Source organism: Rhinolophus sinicus, linkage group LG09 (genome assembly GCF_036562045.2).
Source record: "Rhinolophus sinicus isolate RSC01 linkage group LG09, ASM3656204v1, whole genome shotgun sequence".
Lineage (NCBI taxonomy): Eukaryota > Metazoa > Chordata > Mammalia > Chiroptera > Rhinolophidae > Rhinolophus > Rhinolophus sinicus.
The window spans coordinates 79,729,929-79,745,564 of NC_133758.1; positions in this window are offsets into that span (position 1 = coordinate 79,729,929).

Sequence of the window (15,636 nt, forward strand, 5' to 3'; positions counted from 1 at the left end):
CCGTTGTCTATATAGCCATCTTTCCTCCTCCTCCTTTAGCCTTGAAAGCAGAACCTATCTTCCAATATAAAGCAAAACAACACCAGATGTTCACCCACTGACACAACCTTGTAGGGGGAGGGGTGTAAGGGAGAAGGCCAATGAGTCATTAGGGCAAGTGTGCTGGGGAGGGGGGGTGCTACGGAAGGTTTGTTCCCTGAGAACAGGAGAGAAGCACCTGAGGAGAGGTATCACTCTAGACTTTGTCATGTGAGTACATGATATTTGGAGATACTTCTACCACCTTATGATCATGAAGGTGCCCATCCCAGAGAAGCCAACTAGAGTCTAAACTTGTGAATTGCCCATCTCTGTGCCACTTCTTATTGTATGTTGTGTGTGTGTGTGTGTGTGTGTGTGTGTGTGTGTGTTTTGAATGGGAGAATCTCTATTGTGTAAGTCACTTTCATTTGGGTATTACCATGCTTACAGCTGAAAACATATTGATATATTTTTAAAATACTTTTTTATTTTTCAATTACAGTTGGCATACAATATTATATTAGTTTCAGATGTACAACACAGTGATTAGACATTTATATAACTTACGTAATGATCACCCTAATAAATCCAGTAGCCATCTGACACCATACCTAGTTATTACAATATTAATGACTATATTCCCTATGCTTTACTTTACATCCCTGTGACTATTTTCTATTGGGCTGAGCAAGAAACCTGGGAGCCAGCCCTATTAGGATCCTCTAAAACCACTGTACATTACATCCTCATGACTATTTTGTAACTAGCAATTTGCACATCTTAATTTCTTCCCCTTTTTTATTCGTCTCCTCCAAAACCTCTCCCACCTGGCAACCATCAAATGTTCTCTGTATCTATGAGTTGCTTTTTGTTTTGTTTATTCATTTATTTTGTCTTTTTTAGATTCCACATATAAGTGAAATCATATGGTATTTGTCTTTCCCTGTCTGACTTATTTCACTTAGCATAATACCCTCTGGGTCTATCCATGTTGTTGCAGATGGCAAGGTTTCATTCTTCTTTATAGCTGAGTAATATTGTATACATGTACCACTCCTTCTTTATCTATTCATCTATTGATGGACACTTAGGTTGCTTCCATATCTTGGTTATTGTAAATAATGCTGCAGTGAACATAAAGATGCATATGTCTTTTTGAATTAGTGTTTTGGGTATCTTCGAATCAATACCCAGCAGTGGAATTACTGGGTCCTTCTTTCTTTCCTCTTATAGCCTTTGTTTTAAAGTCTATTTTGTCTGATATAACTATTACTTCCTTAGCTTTTTCTTCATTTCCGTTTGCATGAAATATATTTTTCTATCCCTTTACTTTCAGACTGTGAGCGTTTTTCAATCTGAAGTGAGTCTTTTGTAGGCAGAATATGGAAGGGTCTTGTTCTCTTATCCATTCAACCACCCTATGTCTTTTGAGTATTTAATCCGTTTACATTTAAAGTACTTGTTGATAGATATGTAATTATTGCCATTTTATTATCCATGATTTTTTATCCTTTTTTTGGTTTTGTGTCTTTCTTCTTGTTAAAGATGTTTCTTTAACATTTCTTGTAATGCTGTTTTGCAAGTGATGAACTCCTTTAGTTTTTTCATGTCTGGGAAGCCCTTTATCTCTTTATCAATTTTAAATGATAGCCTTGCTGGGTAGAGTAATCTTGGTTGTAGGTCCTCAGTTTTCATCACTTTGAATATATTCTGCCAATCCCTTCTGGCCTGAAAAATTTCTGTTGAGAAATCAACTGACAGTCTTATGGGAGCTCCCGTGTAGGTGACTAACTGCTTTTCTCTTGCTGCTTTTAAGATTCTCTTTTTGTCTTTAACCTCTGGCATTTTAATTGGTATGGGCCTGTTTGCATTCGTCTCGTTTGGGACTCTGCACTTCTTGGGCTTTTATGTCTATTTCCTTCACCAGGTTAGAAAATTTTTCCATATTATATTTTCAAATAGGTTTTCATTTCCTTGCTCTCTCTCTCTTCTTCTGGTACCCCCATGATGCAAATGTTGGTACACTTGATATTGTCTCAGAGGCCCCTTAAACTGTTCTCTTTTTTTTCCTTGCTTCTCTGATTCTGTTTTCAGCTACCTTAATCTTCCAAATCACTGATTCTATATTCTGTTTCATCTAATCTATGTTGATTTCCTCTAATGCATTCTTCATTTCGGTTATTGTATTTTTCATTTCCAACTTGTTCTTTTTTATGTTTTATCTTCATTTTAATGTTTCCTGTCTCTTTGTTGAAGTTCTGCCTGAGATCACTGAGCATCCTTATAACCATCCTTATAACCAGTTTTGAACTCTGCATCTGGTAGATTGCTTGTCTCCATTTTGTTTAATTATTTTTTTAGAGCTTTGTTCTGGTCTTTCATTTAGGAAATGTTTCCCCTTTGCCTCCTAATTTTGGTTGCCTCCCTGTGTTTGTTACTATATATTAAGTAAGGCTGCTATGCCTCCTGGCACTAAAATAATGTGACTTTGGCCATAAGAAATGAAGGCCTAAAGTTAAAGGGGAGAAAGAAAGAAAATAATAAATGCAAATGTAGTTCACAGGTGCAGTGTAGTTATATTAGCTTTTGATATAGTAACATTGGATATTTTTGGCCTTTATGAGGGGAGTAAGAATTTTTACACAAAGGTATTTTCTCTGTGCTAATTAAATATTTTTAGTGCTGTAAGCACAGCATCACACATACTCAAGCCCAAACCTGCTAACCTTGCTCTAGGCACTCTTTCCATAGTACTTACGATGTTCTCTAAATAGACGAAACAATGGGGTAATCACACTTCTTTTCTTAGAATAATGTCACTTTAATCTTTTTTAAGGGAAACTCAACAGGAAAACACTGTCTTATTGCTTAGAAATCTAGACTTATAGTGAAAAAGAAACACTGAAGAGTAAATAATACTGCTTAACAAAATATCTATGATGTCTCTTGCTGATTATGGAAAATTTATCAAGTTAACTTTTTAATTGTAAAATTACAGAAAAGTATAAAACAAACACCAAAAAAACAAAACAAAACAAAACAAAACAAAAAACAGCAGCAATTTAAAAAACTAACATTTGCCATTTTTACATCTGACTTTTTAAATAAAACAAATAGAACATTACAGGACGTGTTTATTTTCCAGGGAAGAACTTTTGGAAACTTTACATTAAGATAGGGAAGAAAAGATTAAATAATTGACAATTAAGATAAGAAATTCTCCTGCAATCAGTCCATCCAACAGCACACATACCGGTATTTTTCCTTCTTAGAGAGTCATTTATATTCTCCTCAGTGAAAATACTAGCACCACTTCCCCTTGGCTGGGTTCCTTGACTATCCCTCCAGTGAGAGCAGACATCTGTTACTGAGCCTCTATTTAGGGACAAGGTATTAACTCTCAGAATACACAAAGGAAGAAATCTCATCTATAACACCCAACTTGGTGTTTTTTCATCCCACTCACTAAAAGAGATAATGAGCAGATCCTCTGAATATCTAATGTAATTACCTTCTCCTGTCAATAATGTCTGCTCTTGCCTCCTGCAGTGGGTTGAATTGTGGACTCCCAAAAGATATGTTTACCTATGACTGTGACCTTATTTGGAAAAAGGATCTTTGCAGGTATAATTAAGGTGAAAATCTCAAGATGAGATCATCCTGGATTAGGGTGGGCCCTAAATCCAATGACAAGTGCGCTTATAAGATAAGGCCATATAGAAACACAGAGAAGAGGGTCCATTTGAAGACTGGGGTCAGAGATTGGAGTCATACAGCCAAGGATTGCCAAGGACTGCTGGCAGCTATTAGAAGTTAGGAGAGAGGCATGGAACGGATTCTCCTTCACAGCCTCAAGAGTGAAACAACCCTGCTGACACCTTGCTTATGGACTTCTGGACTCCAGAATTGTGTGAGAATAAAATTCTCTTTTTTTAAGCCACCTGGTTAGTGGTAATTTGTTACAGCAATCTGCAAAACTAATACTGGGAGCTTCTACTGGGAACCAATTCCTCCTTCACTGGAGATGTTGTAAGAAGTTATTGTTGACAAAGCTTTCTCCTGTGATAAGTGTCCTAGAAGAACCACTTGTCCCAAACTGAAAGGGTCCTGAGAGACATTGAGTAAAAGTACAGAGAAGAAAACCTATAACCTGTACAGAATGAGACCTACCTACAAAACAAGGATGCTTAATTTTTAATAGACACCCAGAACTTTAGTGTCATCCAACAATGTCATCCTTAGATGCTACACCTAATTCAAGTAGCTACCTCTCGGCAATTTATGGGTCAACTTGATTGGATCATGGGGTGTTCAGATAGTTGGCTAATACTTCAATTATACTTTTGAAAGTCTTTTGCCACTGAGCTTAGAACCTATTGGCAAGTTGTATTAGTTGGGGTCTCTAGAGAAACAGAACCAATTGGTTCTGTTTTTGTTTGTATTACTTGTATGATTATACATAGAAACACACACACACACACACAAAGTTATGACAATTAAGTTCACGAAATTTCTACCATATAAGTGCATGGTGGAAAGTTCGTGAACTTAATTCTCCTACGAGAATATGAAAGACACAGAGGGATTTATTATAAAGAACTGGCTCACAATTATGATAGTTGAGAAGCCCCATAATCTGCCATCTGCAAGCTGCTGGAGACCCAGGAAAGCCTGTGGTATAATTCAATCCAAGTCTGAAAGGCTGAGAACCAGGGAGATGATGTGATGTAGATTCCAGTTCAGAGCTGAAGGCCTGAGCACCAGGAGTGCCAAGGGTGGAGAAAGATCGATGTCCCAGCTCAATCAGGCAGGAAAGGTTGAATTCTTCCTTCCTCTACTCTTTTGTTCTATTCAGGTCCTTTATAAGTTGGATGAGGCCCACTCATACTGGAAAGGACAAACTGCTTTACTGAGTCTACTGATTCAATACCAAGTTCATGTGGAAACACCCTCACAGACACACCCAGAAATAATATTTAGCCAAATATCTGGGCACCCCACGATCCACTCTAGTTGACACATAAAAGTAACCATCACACAAGTTATGCAGGCAAAACAGTTTTATTCACGTATAGTCACAACTCCAGATAATCCCTCCTTCTTCTTAGACAACTTAAATGACAATGACAGACACCAATATTGAACTTGAATCCACATGATTTTTAAATTTAAATATATTTAATTAACACAGTGTGATTAAGATACAGTTGCTCACAGGGTAGCTTCTTTCTTGGCTGCTTTTCCTTCTCTGTCTCAGTTCCCCACCCCCTTACTGGGTTTTTGTGACGATGACAGTTCATTTTATGTGTCAGTTTAACTGAGCTAAAGGTTGTTCAGAGCTGGTAAAACATTTCTGGGTGTGTCTGGGAGGGGTCTGGGAAAGCAACTGAGTGAGTAGACTGAGTAAAGATCGCCCTCACCAATAAAGGTAGGCATCATCCAATCTGTGGAGGAACTGAATAGAACAAGAAGGTGGAGGAAGGGCAAATTTGCTCTCTGCTTGAGCTGAGACACCCGTCTTCCCCCCCTTGGACATTGGCACTCCTGGTTCTTGGGCTTTCAGACCCCGATTCTTAGGCCTTCAGACTGAATTTCGCCACCGGCCTTCCTGGTTCTCCAGCTCGCAGATGGCAGGTGGGGGGACAGCTAAGCCTCCACAACCATGTGATCTGATTCCTATAACAAATATAAATCTCCTACCACATGTCTCTCTATATATATCCTATTAGTCCTATTTCTCTGGAGAATCCTGACTAGTACAGTGGTTCACCTTCCAAATAAACCACTTGCGTTAGAATCCGTATCTCAGAGCAAGCTTCTGAGCAAACAAAACTAAGATAGTAGAAGTCAATTAGTACGTGATTCAAAAATAAGTAGAACAATATTTGTTAAGAGTGTGTATAGTAGATAGGTAAGGGTATAGAAGCTAGAGCCGACTGCCTGTGTTTGAAACCAGGGTCTGCCACTTAATAGCTGTGTGACTTTGAGCAAGTCACTTAACCTCTCGTGCCTCAGTTTCTTTACCTGCTGAATGGAGATAATAACAATATTTACCTTTCATGGTTGTTGTGAGAATTAGAGTTAAAATATGTAAAGAATTTAGTGTATTAAAAAGAGTAAGCACTGAAAGAATGTTAGCTATTACTATTATTAAGGATGTGTACATTTGCAATAAAACCATAAGGGAAATGTTAAACACAGAATTAAGAGTGGTACTTTTAGAAAGGAGGGAGCTTAATGAGTTCAGGGAGGGGTATATGACAGTCTCAAAGGTATTAGTCATTTCTATTTTTAAGTTAGGTAATGGATATGCTTTATATAACATATATAAATTACATCTTTAAAAATATCTACCAAGAAGTACATCATTTTTAGAATTCTAAAAAAATAAAACAATCTCCATGAAACATATTCAAATTTTTGCATCCTTTATGATCTCAGGTGCTCTGTTTCAGCTACAGTCAGCCACCCACCATTTTCCCAGGATTCCTTGAAGGCACTATCCCTGGGATTTTATGCAGGGTGGCTCCTTTGAGGAAAGTTCCCAGACACCTGTACTTTGCAAGGCTCCTGGGCCCAGCCCAAATTGCGTGACCCTTGGGACATTCCTCCACCTTCTACTGTTATCTTTAAAAATGTCTTGGTTTTTAAAGTTCTTTCCTTCTTTTTAGTGAGCATTACTCTTAAACAATAGGGGGAGAAAGCCTACTGGGGCAAAACAAAAAAGAAAAAGTATGCTCATAATATCATCACTTACCTAATATTTTGATGTATATATCCTTTCAGATTTTATATTAACCATTTTAAAACAAAATTCATTATGAAGAAACATTATTAAATGATATCTTTTTTTAACTTAACATACTGGGAATATCTGCCTTTTTTGTTGTTTCAATTAGGCACTTTTGTAGGAATAAACAGAAGAGACTCAGTTGCTGCTACGTCAGCGAAAGGAGGAAGAGCTTTCTGTAAGGATGCCCGACACTGAGGAATACGGGGATCTATGAGGCTCCTAGAAAGGGGATCTAAGTGTGACCAGGCCTTATAGCCCTGGAAGCTCCCTGGATGCTGGCAGCAGGGGCCTGAGATCTTTCCTCAGGGGTTCCACCATGAATGTGACTGCATTTTAATCTATGTTGCAGGTCTCTCTTCTTTCCGTTGACAGGTTTCCCTGCCCTTTTTATCTTTTTCAGTTTCTAATAGCTTCTGTGTTTTCAGTTTCTTTTTTCCCATAATTTCAACTTATAGAAACCTTTGGCTTATTAAACCCATTATTACCCTTCAAGCCTCTCTGTTTCATGGATTTTCACCTTTTCTCTGTCAACCATTTAAATCTCTGCAGTTTCCATTTCAGATTCAGGAGACTGAGACTCTGATGAACTGATAGTTTCTGTAGGGGCAGGACTTCTTATGTCCAGCTTTTAGATAGGTTAATGGTCAAGAGATTGGCTGTCCTTGGGTCAAGTACCCACTCCTGGTCCACTTGGTTGTGTCCTACAAAAGACATCCCGGTCCTCCCCACTTCTCCAGGAGAGGTCCTTTGGTATAAAATACGTCTGACTAGAATTATGGTGCCCTCTTGTGGAACCGTTAGGTATTACAAGCACCATGGATTCTTCTAGAATTGTTTTCACATGTGGGTATTAATTTAGGATGATGAAATCAACTAGAGGCTGTCAACCATAGTTTTAAGAATGGAATAGAGTGGAATGGAATGGAATGGAATGGAATGGAATGGAATGGAATGGAATGGAATGGAATGGAATGGGACAGATTAGAACAGAAAGCAAGAGTGCATCACATTTCTAAGATCGAGTATTGTTTTATGAAACTTGTGTGTGTGTGTGTGTAAATGTATATGATATTCAAAAAATTTAGTAACTGGCAAGACTTAGCAATACACACCCATCATAAACAACTAGCACAGCTGTACTGGTGGGAGCCAGCTTACTCCCAACCTGTGTGGATGGGCATGATTCTGATGCAAAATGTTTATTCTTAATATAGATCATGTCAAAAGAGTTTGAAAGACACAGTTCTAGAACACATCCCAATATAGTTATTCATCATAAAAACCTTGCCGATTTGGTCAGGGAAAATGACATTTGTTATTATGGAAACTTGCTTGTCTTTGATTACTAGTGAGATAGAATAATTTTTCAGGTGCTTACTGGTCACTTATATTGACCCTCCAGTAGAGCACCATGAGAGTGTGTCTCCATGTACAGTTACTTCTGCATGTGACTCTCTTCCAATTAACCTGTGAGGCTCTCACTTTTGAATCTTTCAGTCTGGCTGAGTACAACTCCTGCACACAACTGGTTCCAATACATTCCAGTTGAATTAAGTATCAGTCACCACATCTGATTTCTGCAATTAATTTTTTTAAAGATTTTTATTAAAATATAGCTAACATACAATATTGTATTAGTTTGGGGTGTACACCATAGTTATTCAGCATTTATATACCTAAAGAATTGATCACCATAAGTCCAACAACCATCTGACACCTTACTATTCTGTCACAATATTATTGACTATATTCCCTATGCTGTACATTACATCCCCCTGACTTATTTGTTTTATACCTGGAAATTTGAACCTCTTATTCCCCTTCACCTTTTCCACCCCTTTTAAAATTTTTCAATTATGAGGCTGGCCCGGTGGCTCAGGTGGTTGGAGTGCCATGCTCCTAACGCCAAGGTCGCCAGTTCGATTCCCACATGGGCCAGTGAACTGCGCTCTCTACAGCTAAGATTGTGAACAATGGCTCTCCCTGGAGCTGGGTTGCTGTGGGTGGGCTGCCGTGGGCTACCGGCGACTGACTGCCTCAGTGCAAGGCCCATAATACCAGCATGGGCCAGGAAGCTGTGTCCTATACAACTAGAGTGAAAAACAACAGCTTGAAGCGGAGTAGGGGCGGGGGGTGGTGGAAGAAGGGGAAACATTTTTTTTCAATTACAGTTGATATTCAGTATCATTTTATATTAATTTCAGGTGTACAACATAATGGTTAGACATTCATATAATTTCAGAAATGATCCCCCTGACTAGTCTAGTACCCACCTGGCACTATACATAGTTATCACCATATTATTGACCATATTACCTATGCTTTACTTTACATCCTCATGACTATTTTGCAACTACCAATTTGTACTTCTTAATCCCTTCATCTTTTCACCCTGTCCCAACCCCCTGACATCAATTATCCCCAACAAATCTAGTACCCATCTGACACCATACATGTTATTACAATATTATTGACTATATTCCTTATGCTATACCCTACATCCCCATAACAACTTTATAACAACCAATTTGTACTTAATCCCTTCCCCTTTTTTCTCCCACACCCCTAACCCCCCTCCCATCTGGCAAACATCAAAATGTTTTCTGTATCTATGAGTTTGTTTCTGTTCATTTTTATTGTTGTTGTTGTTGTTCTTTAGATTCCACATATAAGCAAAATCACATTGTATCTGTCTTTCGCTGTCTGACATACTCCACTCAGCACAATACCCTCCAGGTCCATCCATGCCGCCACAGAGAGCAAGAACCCATTCCCTTCCCTGGCGGAGCAATATTCCATTGTATTCCATTGTACCACTTCCTCTTCAACCATTCATCCATCCACAGGCACCCAGGCTGCCTCCACATCTTGGCCATTGTAAACAATGCTGCAATTAACATATGAATGCTAGCATTTGGGTTTCTTTGGATAAATACCCAGAAGTGGGTTTACTGGGTCCTTCTTTGTTTCTTGTTATAGCCTTTGTTTTAAAGTCTATTTTTTCTGGTATAAGTATGGCTACTCCAGCTTTGTTTTGTTTGTTTGTTTACATTTTCATGAAATATATTTTCTCACCCCTTTGTTTTCAGACTGTGTGTGTCTTTAGACCTGAAGTGAGTCTCTTGTAGGTAGTATATATAAGGGTCTTTTTCCTTATCCATTCACCCACCCTATCTTTTGATTGGAGCATTTAATACATTTACATTTAAAGTAATTGTTGATAGATACGTAGTTATTACCATTTTATTATTCATGTATTTTTTTTCATCTTAAAGAAGTTTCTCTATGATTTTTTGTAATACCGGATTGATGGTGATAAACTTCTTTAGCTTTTTCTTGTCTGAGAAGCTCTTTATCTGTCCTTCAATTCTAAATGATAGCCTTGCTGGGTAGAGTGATCTTGGTTGTAGGTCCTGGCTTTTCATCACTTTGAATATTTCCTGTCAATTCCTTCTGGTCTGCAAAGTTTCTGTTGATAAATCATCTGATAGTCTTATGGGAGCTCCCTTGTAGCTATTTTTCTTGCTACTTTTAAGATTTTTTTCCTTTGTCTTTAACCTTTAGCATTTTAATTATGATGTGTCTTTGTGTGGGCTTCTTTGGGTTCATCTTGTTTGGGACTCTCTGCACTTCCTGGGCTTGTACATTTATTTCCTTCACCAGGTTAGGGAAGTTTTCTGTCATTATGTCTTCAAATAAGTTTTTAATTCCTTGCTCTCTCTCTTCTCCTTCTAGTACCCCTATGATGCAAATATTAGTACACTTGATGTTGTCCCTGAGGCCCCTTAAACTATTCTCATTTTGGATTCTTTTTTCATTTTGTTCTTTCTGTTTGGGTGTTTTCTGCTACCTTAACTTCTAAATCAATGATAAGATCCTATGCTTCATCTAATCTACTGTTGATTTCCTGTAATGTATTCTTCATTTCAGTTATTGTAGTCTTCATTTCTGACTGGTTCTTTTTCTTGTTTTCTATCTCCATTTTTATGTTTCCTATCTCTATGTTGAAGTTCTCTGTCAGATCATTGAGTATCCTTATAACCATTGTTTTGAACTCTGCGTCTGGTAGATTGCTTGTCTCCATTTTGTTTAGTTCTTTTTCTGGAGATTTTTTCTGTTCTTTTATTTGGGACATGTTTGTTTGTCTCCCCATTTTCACTGCCTCTTTGTGTTTGTTTCTATGTATTAGGTAGGGATGCTCTGTCTCTGGTCTTAGTAGAATGGCCTTATATAGTAGGTGTCCTGTGGGACACAGTGGTGCAGTGTTCCTGGTCACCTCAGCTAGGTACTCCAGGTATGTCCGTTGTGTAAGTTGTGTGTTCCCCCCTGTTATAACTGAGCCTTTGTTTCTGTTTGTGCATCAGTGGGAGAGATTGACCCTCGGGATGATTGCTTGTGAGGACTGGCCATGATTACAATGGAGTAGCTGTTGTGCAGGGGTTGATCCTACGGAGCAGGATTTGCTTTAGCAGGGCTCTGGTGCCTGCCTAATGTGCCCTTTTGGTGTGTTATCCCTGGAGGTGGCTGGGTGATACTTCAGCTATGTCCAAAGCTGGCAACCAAGGATGCCAGGCCCAGGGTCTCATGGGAGGGGCCGCACGACAGGCCAAGTTCAGCCAAAACCAGTGCTTTGGCCAGGGACAGTTGGCATAATCCATAAAGCAATCTGCAGATGGCTGCCACCTGAGCTGGGCTTGGAGGTATCTTGGGAGGCCAAGCCATGAACGAGGCCAGCTGTTGGTAGTGCCAGACTTGGGGCTGCTCAGACAGAGGTATGGGACACGACGAAGCCAGATGCTGGTTGTTTGGGTTTTGTGTACCTTTGAGAGAGTTTAGCAAAGTCTGCCTCATGAGCCAAGACAAGTTCTTTATACAGAAAAGCCACTGGAACTGGCTTGGGTGGGCCTGAATGTTGGGTGGGGTGGGGTCTCAGGGAATCAGGATGAACGAATGGTGTTACCCATGTTGATAGAAACTCAGATATGGCCACCACCTGTGTCTGCATGTCGGGAGGGAGGAGAGCTCAACAAAGAACAATGGCTTCCACGAGCTCCTCCTGTCTGGGAGAAAGCCACCCCTCCAGCTCTCAACCTGAAGCCAAACAACTCAGTTCCTCCTCTCATGTACTGGCAACTTTTGAGCTGCTGCCCCAGTGCTGGAACTCAGAGCGAGTGAATCCATCAGCAAATGAGTCTGTGCATGGGTCCTTTAAGAGAGTCACCTGGGAATGCAGCCACTCTTGTCTCACTCAACCACAATCTCCACTGGTTTTCACAGTGATAAATTGTGGGGACTTCTCTCCCTGGCATGAAAACCCTGGGCTGGGGAGCCTGGAAAGGGGCATGGATGCCTTTCTTCTCCAGGCCGGGCGGAGGACCTCAGCTGAGATATCCTAGGCTATATTATTAATAATTAAAGTACAAAAGCTTATAATTAAATTGTATTTAAAATAAAGATACCAAATACTCAAAACTCATTTATGGATCATTTTAGTACATTTTATTATGTACCCTTGAGGTTATTTATTGTATTGTGTCTGGATGGTGCATATACTATATAATGATGTTACTTGCACATACCTTCCCAACTTAGCCTGAAGCGAAATCATCTTGGCAACTTAAAATCAGCCACAATGAGAGTATTTACACCATGCAAAGTGGCAATCACTTAGAATCAAGGTTTTTAGGTATTTTGTTTGCTTGTTTTCCCCAGAGAGCTGGATGTTAAGCATCTACTAGCACAGCACTGGGTATACTATTTAGGCCAAGCCATAGCTATCAAAGGTATTCCAACCTATTTAGGGTTGACAGATAAAATATAGAATGCCCTGTTAAATTTGAATTTCAGTCAACGAATACATATATGTTCTTTTTAATTTTTTTTTTTTTTTAGTATACCTCTATCTCATACAGTATTTGCATATAAGTACGTTTTTAGTATAAGCATGTCCCAAATACTGTATGGGACATGCTTATTTTAAAAAGTATTCATTGTTTGTTTGACATTCAAGTATTTTTATTTCCTAAATCTGCAATCTTACACCTACTGTCTCTGTCAAAGGGATTATTTTCTGCGGAGTTACCATACTTTGCTCTTCATGACCCACCATCATCATTGCAGTTGGTTGAGTAGCAGGAGGGCACCTGTTAAAAAATAGCTAATGGGGTGGCCAAATGTGAGAGTTTGTCCAATAGCAATAAAAATTAACTAAGTAGACTAATTAGATACTGACTTTTTCAAGCGTGAAACCAAGATTCAGGGGAGAGTCAATTAGGTGGCAGTGGGAAAAACAGATTAAAAAAAAAAAGCCAGAAGAACACAGGCAGCAGGGAACTTGAGTAATGAGCCACTTACTTTTCTACAGAATGGGTGATGAACAGGTTGACTGGTAGCTTCAAAAGCTGCCAGACGCAGAGACAGGTGATGAGTCACCTTAAAAGTGAAGCACATTAGACTCGTCTAAAGAGCTTTCAAAAATAGTGATATCCAGTCCACACAGCAAATCAATTATTGCACAATCTCTGCCAGTGAGACCTCGGTCTCGGGTTTATTTATTTATTTATCTATTTATTTTAAAGCTATCCAGTTGATTCCCTTGTGCAGCCAAGTTTACATTTCACTACATCAACCAAAAGAACTTAACATTTCTCAATACCTAAACTATGCCTCGAGCTGTTTTCATTTACAGGAACTGCAAAGACCAAGGTGCCGAGCGCAAAAACCAAGATAGTGACAAGGCATAGTGTGTAAAATGGACAGTGCACAAAAGGCCCAAGTGCAACAGAGGGATAACTATGCATGCTTAAAAGAATTTAATCACTCCAGACCACAGCCTATAAATACAGAAAACTCCTTCCCAGCTGGGGAGCAGGTGCGGTTAGAGCATGAACTCACCCTTTCTCCGTTCCTTAATCAAAGAATAAAATTTCTTCTCTGCTTTACTGAACTCAGTTTCATTCTATTGGTGCGAACAGCACTGGACAGAAGGACCTTGATTTGGGGGCAAATAAATTTTCTTCAGCTGCAGGGGGCAAGGTGCTAACCAGGTTATTCATTGGATTCTGAATAATCTGTCAACTCTAAACTACATTCTGGTCACTTTAAAGCCTGGAGAAGCTGGAGAACCTGATATTTCCAGTGTGGCTTTGCTTTGTATTGACATTGTCTGCTTTTTAAAAATTTCTACCGATAGCTTCACAGTGTCTTAAATTCATGCAATATTCTATATCCTCACAGCAGGCCTCTATTGACTCAGTTAACCAGTTTTAGTTTCTGTCCTTATAACCTAAAAAGCACATCCAACATGATTTTAAAACAAAAAAAATCTAAAGGTTTAGTTTCTTTGCCCTTCTGTTTTCTTTTTTCTTCTCATTTCTAATCTTTAGACCAGTGGTTCTGAAACTGGGGCCTTCCAGACCGGTAACATCTGCATTGCCAGGGCTGCAAATTTTCCAGCTCCAGAAACTCTAGGGATGGGGCCCAGTGATTTGGGTTTTAACAAGCCCTTCATGTGGTCCTGATGCACTTAACATTTAGGAACCTCTGTTCTAGAAGCACTAACTAAAGGCAGTCATTAGAGGCAGAGCCCTGCCCAAATCCTTCTCCTCTTTGGGTCTGTTTCCTCATTTGCAAAATGAGGAGACCAGAGTTCTTGGTGACTAAGACTTTGCCCGAGTCCTACAGGGTTAGCATCAAAGGGTGGAGGGCCTTTCACAGAGGTGTGTGTGTGTGGGGGGGGGGTATCCTCCTCTGTGCTTCTCCCCCCATCCCAAACAGTCTGGTCTGTCATTTTTCCCCCCAGATCAATTTCAACCATCTCCCTCGGGCAACCAGCCTGTATCTACAGGGTGCAGTCACAAATCCTGGATCCGTTCTCATCCCCACTGTGTATTTCACCTAAGTTAATCCGTCTGGAGGAGTCAGAGGACTTGATTTGGCTGGGCCCTTAAGTGATGGTGTGCTCAGGTCACATGTAGGGAGCAGACAAGGATTGCTGCTGCTGTAGGCCCTGCAGTCTGCTGTGGGTCTGTGTCCTGATTTGCTTCCCAATATTCTCACTGTTACCAAACTCGACAGGTTTACCACTTGGGGTGTTCTATTCCAGAACGAGATGTGGTTGTCATTAGGTCATTTTATTTATTTGCAGCAAGTAAAAGAGACAGGAGATTCACATCCAAAGCTCTGTCTCCTGGAAGGGAGGCTTAGCCATATATACACTATGTGATTAATTACAAGTTGATTTCTTCCTTGCAGTTGGCTACACTTACCTGGTTTGGTTCCTGGTCAACCTCTTCCTGTTACAGCTGCTTCTGCCAAATACTGTGCTGCATTTTAACATTTAGCAAGAAGAGCATTTATTCAGAACAGCACAGACCTTGAGACCCTTGTCCTATCTAACATCATCACGGTGACCTGTTGGCATAGCTGTGCTTTAAGCATGAAATCTACTAGAAAACACACACACACACACTTGCATACTTCTCATGGACACCTATTACTTTTTGGAGAAGAGATTAAGACAGTAAATATTTCCTTAATGCTATGAATTGATTTGTGTTCCCCCACCAAATTCATATATTGAAGTCTTAACCCCCAGTACCTCTGAATGTGACCTTATTTGCAAATAAAGTCATTGCAGATTAGTTAATATAAGGTCATACTCGAGTAGCATGTGCCCCTAATCCAATATGACTGATATCCTTATTCAAAAACACCATGTGAAGGGACAGATATACACACAGGGAGAACACTACCTGAACATGAAGGTATCTACCGCAGAGCCCTTAGAAGGAAGCAACGCTGCAGAGATCTTGATCTCAGAC